Below are 15,638 nucleotides of genomic sequence, written 5' to 3'. Positions count from 1 at the left end.
CTACAGCCTGGGGTGTACTCTAGAGATTATAAGCCCCTAGGAAAAAATGCTGATCCACTTACTGCTGATTTTGCTTTCAAATCAAAACAGTTAAAGGCATATGTTGCTGTTCAAAGTCTCAGAAAGCTCTGTGAGAACTTATGCAGCTAAGTATAATTTTTTATGCGAAACCACATTCCACTTTTTTGTAACCTGTAGGTCGGTTATAGAAAGTTTTTCAATTGGGTTCTTTCAAAGCAGACCATGAGATGAAAAGAACTCATATGCAAACAATTCATCTGGGAAGTGTTTCCAGTGGTAACCAGCCATGAATGGGAGAAGGTGGACAGGAGAGCAGAAGCCAAGCAAGGATGAGATTTCAGACAAAGTCCCCCAGGGAGTAGCTTCATCCGGATCCTGAGGGGAACTCAGAAATGTAAGCTACACCCCGGAATTTGTCCTGATTCAAGACAAGGTTGGTTCTGACTAGGTATCTGCAGGTCATGGGCTAACACGCACCTTGGACGAATGTTAATTCCCTGGCATTTCTGATGTGCAGGCAGAGCATCTCCAGTCCTGGAAGGCAGGCCTCCTTAGAGAACCACAGTGTGGGCAAGAGAAACAAGAGCACACAGAAGCCAGGGACGAAGTGCACAAAGGATAAGAGGATACAAGAGGTTCTAGGTGGAGCTGGCAGAGCACCACCGCGTCTGTCACCATTAGAGAATCCGGAATTCCCATGCCACAGGTTACAAAAGATTACTGAAAAACCTAACTCAGAACGGCAAGGCTCCCACTTGACACCTGTATGTAGCTTGAAATCCCAAGTTTCCTACCAGAACAAAATAACCATTGTGTTGTTTTTTCATTGTTTTCCATTGCTGCTACTTCTATTTTTAATTTCAAATTACTGTTAAGAACATGTATTGTATACTTGAAATTTGCTAAGAAAGTAGATCTTGAAAGTTCTCACCACCAAAAAAAAGGGGGGGAGGTAACTATGTGAGGTGATGGATGTGTTAGTTAACCTTATTAAGGTAATCATTTAATAATGTATACATATATCAAATCATTACATTGTCTACATTAAACTTATACAATGTTGTCAATGATATCTCAATAAAGCTGGGAAAATTTTTAAGTAAGTGAATAAATTATAAATTGTTATTCATTTTGTATCATTATTATTGATTTGGTTTGCAGTGAGTTATTTGGTTAACCCTTTGGTACATAGTAAAGAGTGTTTGCATCAATAGTACTTTGGGCTATAATTTTCCAGTATCAAGACTACTATTAATTATGCATGTATGAGGAAGTAGTATATAAACTGCCATACACCTATTGCTAAAGCACATGTTTAATCCCCCAAAATGTACCTGTTCAGTGGCACATCAATATCATCTTTTTCAAAAAGAGGGACTGGGGGAAGGGAGTGATAGGGAGAGTAGGGGAAGGGGGCCAGGGTCTATTGCTCCTCAAATACTTGACCGCCATTTTTGAAAGGGGCAATCTTGAACCCCGGGGCATCAAGCTACCAATTACACCTCACTCTCTGTATGAGGGGAAAGGCCATCCATTCTGTCAAGAAATCCTTGCTTCCAAATGGAAAGTACTAAATTTTGATAGAATACCATAGGACACCCATTCCCCAAAGAAAAAACATTAATATTTCTGGTTTCCTCTCTAAACTTTTGTCTGCTCAAACTAAATGAAAAATCTACTTCTGAAAAACTCCTAAACCAATAGATAACATCACCCTTACTCCACCAAAAATATTTGAAACTATTATTTTCTATACCAACAACTTATAATGTGAAAATGGAAGAAATTCTAGGTGTTATCTATTATGACACCTCTTCAATTATCAATGGAAAAACAGAGACTTTGAACATTGTGACTGGTCCTAATATAGTTCTAGTTATTTCCAAACCAGTGATTCCTATATTACTATAACCAAAATTATGCAAACAATCACACCTTGCCAAAGCCACAATTAATGACCAAAGAGAAACATACAACATTTAGTAAGTCAGCTTGAATATACTGGTTGTATCTCCACAAAATAATTCTACTGCATGAGATCTGGGGTTAAAGAACTCTATTAACAAGTCCTTAGCATTGTAATTAAAATAAATGCTTATCAAATAGGGAGTTTCCAGCATAATTTTCCACTTGCATTTCCACCATTAAGTTAAATTTACCAACTGCACCTGCTGTCTCATTCACTGCTGGCACTTATTTTAAATAGGGACTATTTCTCCCCTCCACTTATTCCTCAGGAATTTTTTAATGGACCAGAAAGGAAGAAGTACAACACAATAACCCAGAAATTAAAATTTAAAAATCAAATGTTTGGGAGGAAGGGCTGAATATCTTTCCATAAGGAAATTTAATAAGTTAGAATTTGTAAGTTTCTGATGTGTTCCAGGCTGTGACAATTTGTTAAAGTGACTTTTGACCATCTGCTACCTACATAGAGTCTCTTGACCACCAAGTCAACCCTGGAACTCCAACTTGACTAATGGCAGGGCCACAGCCTCTAAATTCATCCTATTATCCATGATGCACGCACTTTGAAGAGTTGGCTTTCACAGCAGAGCCTGCACTCTGGAGACCCTAGGTAGGCCCACCTCCTTGCATTACAGAGTCTCAGAAATACCCAATTAAAGGACCAGAGCCAACTTGAGATGCTGATGTCTTGCAGTTAGGCATTTCTTTGTTCGAATCTCAAGTCCGTCAATGATTTTTATGTAACTCGTATCCATTTCTTCATCTATAAAATGGGAGTAAAATTTGCTGCTTTACAATATTATGGTGAGGATTAGAAATAAGGATTGGAAGTTGCCTTATAAATGTTTATTATATAGCAGATAGACACACAATAGATAGCAGTTAATAGCAGCGATTTAAATGCTGGTGAGCTAGAGAAATGGAGATTGGTCAGTGGCTATTGAGATGCCTCCTTCCAAACATAGCTTGGTTACCTTTCACTGGAAGCCACAATGGTGGAAGTGCTGGTAGTTCCTAGCACATCCATCTCCCACTTTGCTTCAACTTATTATACCTTGGTAGTAATAAACTGCCCTGATGACTCTTCCCTGTGGTTGAAATAGCACCCATTTCGATTTCACAAATGAGCTCTGTTTGAACTGAGTGAAACAAAGCCAGAGACTGCAGATCCTACTATAAATAAATCAATGACAACAACCTGGACTGTCTCATGACCATATTTTTATCTTCAGCACTTAGCAAATCACCCCTGTGGCACATGCAGAGACATCTTTCTTAGTGAAGGACACAGGATCTCCACACCACTTTGGGGTTGTGGGTGGCAGAGGGCTACAGAAGGATTCTGAGCTTTTGGAGCACCTAGCCTCACTCTACCACTTAGGACTCTCAAATTAGTCCAGCACTTCTGATATGTTTTATGCAAGTCTACCATACTGGCTGTATTTAACCAAGTTATTTAGATATCAGTACACCTTTAGTGCCCAGTTACTTATCTTCTCTCACCTGCTGTGTCTTCAACTATAAAATGGAGATACTTGCCAAGCAGGCTTGCAGCAAGGGTTAAATGAGATTATATAGAGTAATAATTATGGTATTTTCTTTATAGTGATAAATAACTATTATTTCATTGTCTTCATTCACTGTCATAACTTCATCTTTTCTCATATCTTGAGGCATTAATTTTGCTCTTCTCTCTTAAGTTATTTTCATTAAAAGAGTGAGTACAGCATATCACAGATCTCTGAGGCAGAACCTTTGCTACTGCAGCTCTTCTGGGCAGAGTCTCGGCATCACAAACTCCCCGGTGGGCTAGAAATCCAGGACACCAACATTATAAGCATTCACCTATGATATGTTCACCTACAGCCAAGTAAGGAATGCCAAGCCACCTCCTGGATCAACTATAGGTTAGTTTCCATTAGCTCCATCCAAAATTCAACTGTAAGTTTATTTACCTGACTACTTCAGCTTGGAATGAAGTATATATTTTTATTTATATACCTCGATTATTTACTAAGGCCATCCTTTTCCCTTGTATTCATTTCACACCAAGTACTAAAGACAGGTATTTCCCAAAGTGTTTTTCCAGGTTCAAGATGGTCCCTTAAAAATGACTGGATTTTACCTGTGTCAAGATTAGAGATCAAGTGAGTGTGCTGAATTCATATTTCTTCACTGATTAATGATAATATTAATAATTCACATTTCTGGAGTATTTACTATGTGCTATGCTTTACTTATATTTATATTTATTTGTTAAATCCTCACAGTAATACTAGGCAGTAGATACTACTATTATCAACATTCTGCTGACGAGTGAACTGAAGCCAACAAAGGTTAAGCAACTCACCCAAGATCACAAAGCAGGGATTTAAACCTTGTCCTCTAATACTTCATACTGCCTTTGAAAGATCACAGGAAAAAAAACATTAAAAATGATTCGTCTATGCTGTGCCTACATGACTGAAAAATAAAAACAAAAAAAATGGTTAAAGACTCTTGACTCTTCCTCACAACATTCAGGGACTATTCACTGAGCACATTCACCATTCACTCTGCCAGGTGCTGGTTGTTTGCCATTATTTCTGGTTAATTTTGCAACAAAACCTGGACTGTATTGTTGAGTAGACAGAGTGCCATGCAGGGCTGCACAGTGACACACCTGTGTTAGTGCAGCCTTCCCTGAGTTCCCTCCATGGACAGTACTTCCACAGAATTTTGCTTCTGCTGAAATACACCGAGACACCATCAGATCCCCACCCCTGTGCCCACCAATCTGCCCAGCATTCCAGAGAGTACATGAGCTCCGGGTCAGACATACTGTTCAGTTCTCTGACTTGTTTCAAGATTATTGGACTAGTGTTGGGACAAAACTTAAATAACAGAAAATTACATATAACATAGAGTAATTCATTATAAATAGTCCAAAATGGGAACACTATGATGAAGTTTGGAGAATCAGTCCTTCCTAACTAAAGATAACTCCTTTCATGTGAACAGAAAAGTAGATCCACTGAGTACAGTCTCTCTCTTCCCTGGACACTGAATTAAGTGCTATCAGTTTCTGCATCTTTGAAAAACCTCCATCCTTTGAAGGATTTTACTGGGCTTACAGTGGCTTAAGGTAGGAAGTCTTCATGATTGAGTTGCATCCTCCCTGACATGGCCTCATGGCTTCCCAGCAAATCTTCCATTATTCATTCAGTCAATAATTACTCAGAATCTGAGGACCTGCTAGGGCTAACACTGGTGGTCTCTGCCCTTGTAGAGCTTACAATGTACTAGGAGATTTTAAACATACGAACAGTACAAAATATGGTCATTGCTTTCAGTAGTTTCAGGAGCCACAGAAAATTCTCATTGTTACTGTCACATTTCTTGACTTCAGAGAGTTTTAAGCTCCTCTACCCTCCCCCACGTCCTCTATTTTCTTTCCCTAGAACTGCTGCAATATTCCACTTACCCTCAAACGCACTCTCCACCCATCTCTACAATGCTGTGTCTCAGGATGTGTACAGAGTATATTGGAAGGCTCCCTTGACTTTGGCTTCTTGTTGAGTTCAGTTAAATGGGAGCATGAACTAGAAACCTTAAAAAAGAAGAAAAAGAAGGAAGAGAGAGAATAAGGCTTAGACCAACACTCTCCCTCAGCATCATCGTGGGGGTAGCTGCAACTCTGAACTGCCAATCACAGCTTCTAATATGCAACTCTCTCCACACAACCCTCTTTCCCTAGATCCCCCAAATCCTCTCTCTCACCCCACTCCAGATTCTGGTAATAATACAGGCCTCTGGGTAGCTGATTACCCTAGAGTTTTAGCAAAATCTCTCCATACCTTTGCAACTAGTCCTTTATTGAACTCTCCTCAAATCACCCATTTTCAGTGAGCCATCTGTTTCTTGCAAGGACCCTGATTGATATAGCTGCTTGGAATCTCTCCTTCTTTATGGTCTATGCAGAGAATTATTCCTGACATTTCATGAAGTTTTTTAGTAAACCTTCTATAAATGCCCACAATCGGCTTCTCTGTCCAACATGCGGAAGGTAGAAAGATAACTAAGACATGGGTACAAAGAGCTGCATAAGGAGAGTGATCCCCAAATTTATTCTGCTACCTGCAGCAATTTTAAAAAGAAAGGAATTGCTATTAGCAATAAGTATAAACTACAACTGTCCCAAGTTCATTGTAAACATAAACAGGTCATTGCACTACACTGTAATGGAAAGTGAACAGGCTATCATAGTTGAACCAAGCAGGCCACCTGGCTCAAACTCAAAGTGGGGTCAAGAAAAGGCTTCATGAGGGAGTCTTAAGTCTGTTCCTTGAAGACCCCACCTTTCTGTCACATCCCTGGGGCACACCATATTTTTGCTGAATACTCGCCTTGGCCATAGCTGACAGCTGGAAAAACCAGGGATAAGTACATCCTTATTTCACCAAGAAAATATTCACTCTGATCTCAGAAATAAAATACTTTTAAAGTATATGTGTAAATATTCACACTGTGACAAATACATGTAGCTTGTAAGTATACTTTAGTCCTCAAATTAAAGAGTAAAAACATTATTTATTTTTAAATTTTCTTAATTCCACTGAATGGTGGGTACAGTACTTGAGTTGATTCAGGTCCTCCTGATCCTTTTCTCAGGATATTGGAGTATGTGTGTCTGTGTGTACTTGGGTGAGTTTCTACAGTACTAAGTGTATAGAAGCATCTGGTCTTTGATGCCATCATCCATCCATCATTGAATGTGTCTGGGTCCCAAAAGTCACTCCTGAACTATGTATACCCCCTCTCTGGTACTTGGGAATCAGCTGGGGCTGGACAAGGGGAGGACAGGCAGGGAGCGAGACTCCTCTGTGGACCTGACTGATTCCGGTGCACTGGCTACTCCTGTCACAGTCAGGAGAATCTTCATCATGCCTCTTCAAATCCTTGTCTTTGCATTGGGGCCTGTGATACTGAACCTCACGACTCAAGATTTCTTCCTGTGTTACCATGATCTTCTTCATCGTTCCTTCGAGGAGGAAATCAAGACAGACTGCTTAGCTGCCTGAAGGAAGGAAGTGTGACACTAACAGGCAATAACTGGTAGAGGAAAGAGGTGAGGCATCCATTACTATATATGACATTTTCCCACCCAAGGGCTGTTGAGCGATCTATATGCCCAAGAACTGGAAATAGAGAGATGAATATAAGAAAGTGCTTACCGTCTAGATGTTCAGAATCTGTTAGGAACTGTAGAGCCAAAGAAATAATTTCTCCAGTGTAATAAGTACTTTTGGAGGAATGGACTTTCCAAAAGCCTAGAAAACTGGATGAAAAAATATTATTCATGGTTTCACGAGCATTAACTCTGCTTTCTCCCTCACGTTCTGTTCAAGGACCAGGAATGCTATGAATGTTATGTACAATTTTTGATGTGGCGATAATTGAGGTTTCCAGATGTGGCAAGACTCTATCATGAACAGTGTTACCAGCAGCCCTCAGACTTGGGGATGTACAGTCTCGCTGGCCTGAAATAAGCCACTGCCCTGGCTTCAGTTATCACTTCAGGGTGTACATTCAACACCCACTATCTTCTAACAATAGTTTACTTACAAAAGAACAGAGGTGGGAAGGCAACCTGAAAACGTCTGCTGAGTCATTAGTGATGAAACTGGCGTTGATATATTCCTCAGCAGATGGAGGTATGGACAACATTCCTCAGTCTCCGGGGTGGGAAAGCATCTTAACTCTCAGCTGGTTCCATGTTAAATCCACTTTTTGTAGGAGTTCATTTTTCAATTTGTTATGAAAGGAAAAGTGGTTAATATATGGTCATTTTTCACTTTCTCTCAAGAAAATCATTAAGGACTAATATTTTTATGACATGTTTAGAAGATTTCAATGCGCTCTGTGCTGTACCAATTTAACATGAAACCTCAGAAGTGCACAAATGGACATTTGGCTACATTTTCAGATAGCGAACTGCTATTACCCAGGCGATATTTAGGATTAAATGCCGTACAGTCACCAATTTATATTCACAGATAAAGTCTGCTCTCAGTTGTAAAATGACAGTGGCAGCTTATCACCCACTTAATCCAACTGAATCAGTAAACCAGCCAGGAACTCGAGTCTAAGAAGCTTCTGCCCTTCAGACTAAAATATCTGGATGTAAACTCTGAGAAGACATTATCTTAGCTTTAGAACTGTTGTTTGATTTAACCCTAATTCTTTTTATAAAAGAAAATCTATCTTTTTATTTCTCTGAAAAACTTCAGTAGCAATGGAGTGGCCAAAGAATTTATATGCATGATCCATGAACATGAATTGGAGGACAGAGGGCACTGCTGGAGGGGATGGAGGTATTGGGTGGAGGGGGGCAAAGGGAAAAAATGGGGAACAACTGTAATAGCATAATCAATAAAGTATATATTTTAAAAAACTTAAATAGCAATATGGTTAACAACAAAATCTTACTGACAGTTATGGGACAAGTGTGAGAGTAGCTGTGGAAGAACTGACACAGGTGAATCATTATAATCTTTGCTGACAAATAAACTTCTAGAAAGGGCACCTTTGCCTTTGAGTAGTTACAATGAATCTGCAAGCCTCAGGGGTGGGAGGAGCTGAGAGGTAGTTTCAACTATTGCAAAAGAAACAGAAAATAATTGCTTGTCCTCTTAGCCCCTTCCTGGCTCACTCTGTAAATTTTTACTAGCTAAGGAAAAAAAATGCTGTCTGAATATTGAGAGGCTTTATCTCATGAAGATAAGTTAAAACTTTCTGATAATATTATTAAAATCAATTATTGTGTTGTCATCAATTTGAAATAAATAGGTCAGCCTAAACTTATTGTTCTGTCCTCTGAGTTGGTCCCTAGCATTCTTATTGGCCAAAAATTTCGTGGGGATACATAGATTTTATTCAAACACAGAGGCAGATTTTTGAATATAGAACATAGAAAGAATGAAAGTTATAGGAAAAGAAAGGTCTGTGGACATCAAATCATTAAGACATTGGTTTGCGATTAAAAAAATCATAACTAGCTGAAAACATTCTCTGGAAATCAACTCCAGGATAATGGAATGACCAAGTACAAAAGCTTTGGAAGAAAAGTAAAAGCTACAGATTTTTTTGGTAAAAAACCTGATGGAATAAACTCAACGCCAATTTTTGACAACAAAAACTCTAAGCAGATTACAGAGCCAAGGAGAATTCCTTTCCATGGCAAAGGTATCTACTACAGCAAACTAAATAATATGGTAGAAGCATCCTTTTTGAAATCTGTAAAAAGAGGCCTGCCCTCATGCTTGAACAAATCTAAATGAAAGAATATAGGTGCAGAGAGAAGAAAGTAAGGGGAAAGAAAGAGGAAAATTGGAAGAGAGAATAAAGTAAGAGAAAGGAAGGGTGAGTAAGGGAAGGAAGAAAGAAGGAAGGAAAGAGGATAAGAATAGGGAGAAAAGAAGAGCATCATTTTTTTGCAAATAGTATAATTTTCTATACAGAAAATTCAGAAGACTCTATAAACCAAAAATGAGGGCCAAAAAGAAAGTTCAGATGTCTGATGAACATAAAATTAATATTAAAAAAGAACTATATTCTAATATATAAATCACACATAGGAAATGTAGTTTTTAAAGGTACCATTTAAATTATTTAATCTATAAGATACTTAGAAATAAATTTACCAAAAGATGTCCCAGAATTGTATTGAGAAAAACACAAAATTCTATAAAAGGACTTAAATTTTAAGTATTTATGGATACCAAGACTCAAAATCTTAAAAATGTCACACATTACCAAATTAATCTATAAATTAAATGTAACTTCCCGTCAAAAGCTAATAAACAGGTGCTTTCATTCAACTTGACAAGCTTCTTCTAAAATTTATATAGAAGAAACCAGCAAATTATAAGCAAAAAGACAATTTTGAAGGAAAGGGACTATGTAGGTGACTTACCATGTTATATATAAAGCCCCTTTGTCAGGCCCTCTCTCCCAGAGCTGGCTGGACCCCATAAAGCATGACTGACCCTAATCGTTTTATGAGCCATATTGCCAGGACTAGAAAATTCCTGGAAGAGCCCTGAAGGCTCAGAGGCTCCAGAACCCACAACACAGGGCATACCAGACCACACTGAAAGATATCTGCACCCGAAGATAACATCAAAACTAGTGGCAGCCCAGTTGAATCATCCTGCTCTACAGCTGCCCCCATTCCCTGATAAAAGCTCACAGCCCCTGGCCCTCAGGGCTGGTGCTGGTGCTGGTGCATTTGACCACACAGAACCCTTTCCCTGTCTTGGGAAAGTAAAAATAAAAAACTTTGCTTTATGCACTTCTCTTTGTGAACTCTTTCACAGCCTGCATCACCGACCATTCTAACATAAAGACATTGTACAGGGATAGCAATTTTGAAACTATAGTATTTACCAAGAATAGACCATTAGAGCAATGGCACAAAATAGCTCAGAAATAAATTCTTGCTTGAATGAACACAAGATTATGTAACACGACAAAGATGCCATCACAAATCAAGGGAGTGATGGATGATTCAATAAATGATGCTGGAACAGTGAAGTTGGTATATATTAACAGTCTTCAACAATGTTCAATTTTTCTCTCCTTTAGGACCAACTAAAGTCCACACTTCCATACCACCTTGAAACTAGTCAGGCCTATGACAGGTTATGGCAACGACCTATGCACGGAAGTGATAGAAACTTCTAAGACTGCAGGAGTGAGATCTCCTTTGCAGTCTCTCCTCCGGCAGTGCTAACAGAGGAGGCTGTGCCTTCTGGAAGAAAACAGCAGAGCCACTTCTGTCTGGGTCTTTGAGACTTTTATGGAGCAGAGACCCAACCCATTGTGCTCACCCCACCCATGACTGGTCACCAGTGTGGGACACGTATACTCAGAAACAAGCCTTTGTTAAACCATTGAGATTCATAGCTTAATTTGCCACTGCAGTGTAACTAGTTTACCCTGACAATGCAAATATCCTAGAGGAAAACAATACAACTAGATTACTACCTCAGGCCCCAACTGGATTTTAATATAATTTAGACTTAGTATATAAAAGATAAACTAGAAAAAAAATTTATAACAGATACAAGAATATCTTTATGACCTTAAGTAAAATTCAACAAAACATATACCATAAGAAAAAAGATTGATAAACCGAGTGTAAAATTTTAAAACTTCTCTACAACAAAAGATACTACAAAGTGAAACATCAAACTACAGTTTGGAGGAGGTGTTTGCAACCCATAGAACTAAAAAGGATTAGTATCTACTATATATGGAAATCTTCAAAACAATAATGTATAACACCCTGAATAAAGAATATAAGTATGTACATTCTAATAAATATCATAAACTATGTAGAATATATATGTTTATGTTTTATTATTTTGAAAATATAATAATACTTGCTTAAATAAAGTAGATGCAAATGCTTTTGATGAGGGAACGCACTTAAATGATGTGACCTGTGACTTTCCCAGTAGTCTGCTCTGCTCCCGAGGCCTGCTCCGTGCCGGAGCTCTGTGGGTCAACCCTTTTTTTCTTGTTTATCCAGTCATAATCTTGTTCCTTTTAGGAAAAACTTTCCCCCTAATGAGATGTTAAACTCTCAAGGAAGGATTTAAAATCTGCACCCCACATGCCTGTTCTACCTACAGGTATTTTTGGCTGACCTGGCATGATGCTTTTTTCAGATTTAATTTGAATGTCTCTAAGTGAAGCTTCATCATTCACAAGAGGCTCCCCCATTCCTTATAGTCTTATTTTCATTCCGCTCACATATTTGTTACCTGCCTGATCTCTACATGCATCCAAGTTATGCCCTCTGCCTATAGGCAGTGATTAGCCTCCATTTTTTTAAATTGATAAGTCTATAAAGTCACTAGTGGCCAGACAATGTGCTATTTGCTGGAGCAACACAAATAAAATATGGTTCCTGCCTTTGTTGGAGCTCAAAGCCTTTCAGAGACCACATATAAATAAATAAGTTGGAACAGTAGTGAGTGCAATTAGAGCTACATACAAGGTAGTTCCAATTGCTGGGAGAGACTGAATAAAGCCAAAGTGCGGGGGTAGGAGGTGGGGCATGGAAGCTGCTTGTAGAGGCTTCTTAGAGGAGGTAATACCTGCTATATTTTGAAAAATAAATTCCCAAGCAGTCAAAAGGGAAATGGACATCTCTAGCAGAGGAAACCTCATATTTAAGATCACAGAGGCAAGAAACAGGTGCTTCAGCATGGGGAGCACGTCCAAAGTGAGCGGGTGATGGCAGCTGAGGCAGCTACTCAATTACAGTGGGCGTTGTGTGATTATAGTTAAAACTGTGGCTCTAACACTTGTTAAATGGGTAACTTTGGACAAATTACTTAACCTCTGTGAGTCTCAGCTTCCTCAAGAATCAAATACAGATCATTTCTTCCAGTGTTCAAATGAGGATTTAATGTGATAATGTTTGGTTAAATTCTTAGCATAGCACCCAGCACATGAAATGCTATCAGGAAATATTATTTTAGTCTGGAGAACAGGGCAGTGCCACAGGCCTTGTTGTCACTTCGATGACTTTCCTACGGAGATCTCCTGGGGCATTTCTGTTACAGGGTGCAGTCAAGAGGGGGGACCCCAAATGGGCATTTGAAATGGGGTCCAGAACTTAAGGTGTCCAGGGGATTTTAAGATGTCTCCATCCCTCCCCACTCAGGGTGTGGGTTGGGGGAAGGGACCAATGGAGCATGGCCATTGAGAGCTGTTTTGCATAGCAACAGCCTTGCAGCTAAGCTCTAGCGTGGTCATTTAACATGGCTATAGCCTTTGGCTGGTCGCTTCGATACGTTAAATAGCTGTGGCCATGCCCTGAGCCAGGGGAATGGAAGTAACTTCCCCACCAAGACGTAACTGGGGGGGGGGGGCAGGTCCCCTGAGTTGCAGTGCCTGGGTGGGAGCTTGGAGATGATTGACTCCAGGACATGGGGCCACGCCTGCCCAGACTCATGATGGCAGCCCAGTAAAGCTGGAAGGATACGAGTTCTGGTGTGAAGCCGAGTGTGGGAGGAGTCGGAAATGAGGCTGCAGAGGAAGATTGGCCGTGGGGATTTAAAACCCAGACTTGGCGGCCATTGAGGGGAGAACCATGCTGCTTTAGGAAGGAGAGCCATGTGCAGCCCTGAAGAGGAGAACCATGTGGCTGTGGAGGTGCAGAGAGGATCACGGCCATTGGAGAGAGAGCCACACAGCTTTAGCAGAGTGAAGACACCCGCAGCCCTGAGAGAGAGAGAACCACGTGGCCTGGCAGAGTGGGGACCCCCACAGCTTTAGAAGGGGGAACCACCACCTGGTTTTAGCAGAGATCCCGGCGACTCAGCTGAGGGTGGTGGGAACCCAGGGAGGTCTCCCAGTCGAGATGGAGTACTAACTGGAAAGAACCAGAGGACTGCCTGAGCCATGGACTTCTATTTCCTTTCCTGAGATACGGTACTGAGCAAAGGGGGAAGGAAGGAAGGACTGTGTGTTTGTGGGTGTTTTTTAGGGACTTTAGGATTTTTGATAAAGACATTAGGTCACTACTTGAAGTTTGTATAGCATTAAATAAACATTTCCTTTCCTTTTCACAAATCTCTGGCATTGAGAGACGTCTTTCCTAGGGCGGCAGACATAACCGACCCGGGGCCTTCTTTCAATAATAGTATATCATCCCAGGCCCCCCTTGTTTGTTCTGTAACATTTCTTCTTAACGCTATATCTGCATCTAATTACAGATAAGCATCTGCATTTTCTAAATTTTCAATGATGAACACATGGTTTTCAAAATAATGCCTGACTTTTTTGATAGACATAGACAAGATTATTCTAAAATTTACATAAAAAGACAAAGAACTTAAAATTTGTAAGATAATTCTGAAGAATAAGAATAAAGTTGGAAAAAATCATTCTACTTAATGTCAAGCTACAGTTGTCAAAAATGTATGGTATTGGCAAAGGGCTAGGCACACAGATCAACAGAGCAGAACAGAGAACCCAGAAATAGACCCACTCAAATATGTCAAACTGAGTTTTAACAAAGGTACAAAAGCAATTCCATCAAAGGAGGAGGATAGCCTTTTCAATAAATGGTACTGGAGCAATTAGGTATCCTAGGAAAGAAAAAAACCTCAACCTAAACTTCATACCTTATACAAAATTCAAATGCATCAGAGAATCAAATATGAAACATAAATCTGTGAAACTTTGAGGAGAAAATCTATAGCACTTAGTGCTTGGTGAAAAGATTTTAGAGTGAACAGCAAAAGCATAATGTGTAAAAGAAAAAAATGATGAACCTCATCAAAATTTAAAACTTTGCTCTGAAAAGTCCCTGTTAAAAGTATGAAAAGACAACCTATAGACTACAAGAACATATTTGTAAGCCACATATCTGACAAAAAGCTTGTATCTATAATATATAAAGAACTCTCAATATTCAACAATAAAAAAGAAAAGCCAATATGATTAGAAAATAAGCAAAAGGCATAAATAGACATTTCCCCAAATATACATACAAATAGATAATAATTACATGAAAGGGATTCAATATCATCAGCCATCAGAGAAATGTAAATTAAAACCACAATGAGATACCACTATGCACCTGCCAGAATGGCTTAAAAAATAGTGAAATACCAAATGCTAGCAAAGATGAAGAGAAACTAGATCAGTCTTATGTTGCTGGCAGGAATGTGAAAAAATATAGCCACTTGAAAATACAGTTTAGCAGTTAAACAAAAACTGAACATTCACTTATCATATGACCCTACAATCATACTACTAGGCATTTAATCCCAGAAATTTAAAGCTTATATTAACAGACACAAAAATATGTGCCCGTGAATGTTCATAGAAGCTCTGTTAGTCAGGGTTCTTCAGTGAAACAGAATTAATTGGAGATACACATTGACAAACTTTCCTCAGGCTCCTCTCCTTCCCCCAGGCCCTTGTACTTTGTCCCACCCTTGAGCTTAGGCAAGCATTGGGAGCTTAAGCAAGGGGAGAGAGGGGCACCCTTAACAACTTCTTCTAAGAATTAATTAACCACAAAAAAAGCCATTTTCTATTCAGCTGTTCAATCACACTGCCTGCTCACCCCACCAACTCCCAGTTCTTTCTAGCCTTATTTACTCCTCCCTGTTACAGAATGAGCCCTTTCTGCTTGGTCTTTAAGTAGATATTATATATCTTATGGTCAGTGTCCTCCTATTGCAATAGTTCCTTCCCTCTCATTGTAACAATGCCCTCCTCTAATTGCAATAGTCTTTTCAAATAAAGTCTCTCCTTATCCTACGTCTGGATTTATTTTTTTTAATTCAGCACTGCCTAAGGTTATATTTCCTAATAATTTGAGAAGTATATTTCTCCTCTGTCACACTTGTTTGTATTTATGATTTCCTTTCATGGGTTTTAAGTATTCATCCCAGATTCAGAAGCCACATGGGCAGAGTGATCAAACCCTCTAACGGTATTAACAAGCTACCGGCAGACCTCTTAGGTTAAAATGGAAATGAAAAGTAGGAGGGCTGCTTTCATATACAAACACCCCCAGATAATTCTATTCTAATATCTTGCTGGCTGCACAATCGTGGCCTTTGGGGCCATTTAATTTA

This window comes from Phyllostomus discolor, chromosome 5 (genome assembly GCF_004126475.2).
Source record: "Phyllostomus discolor isolate MPI-MPIP mPhyDis1 chromosome 5, mPhyDis1.pri.v3, whole genome shotgun sequence".
NCBI lineage: Eukaryota > Metazoa > Chordata > Mammalia > Chiroptera > Phyllostomidae > Phyllostomus > Phyllostomus discolor.
Note: the sequence above shows the minus strand (reverse complement) of the source record.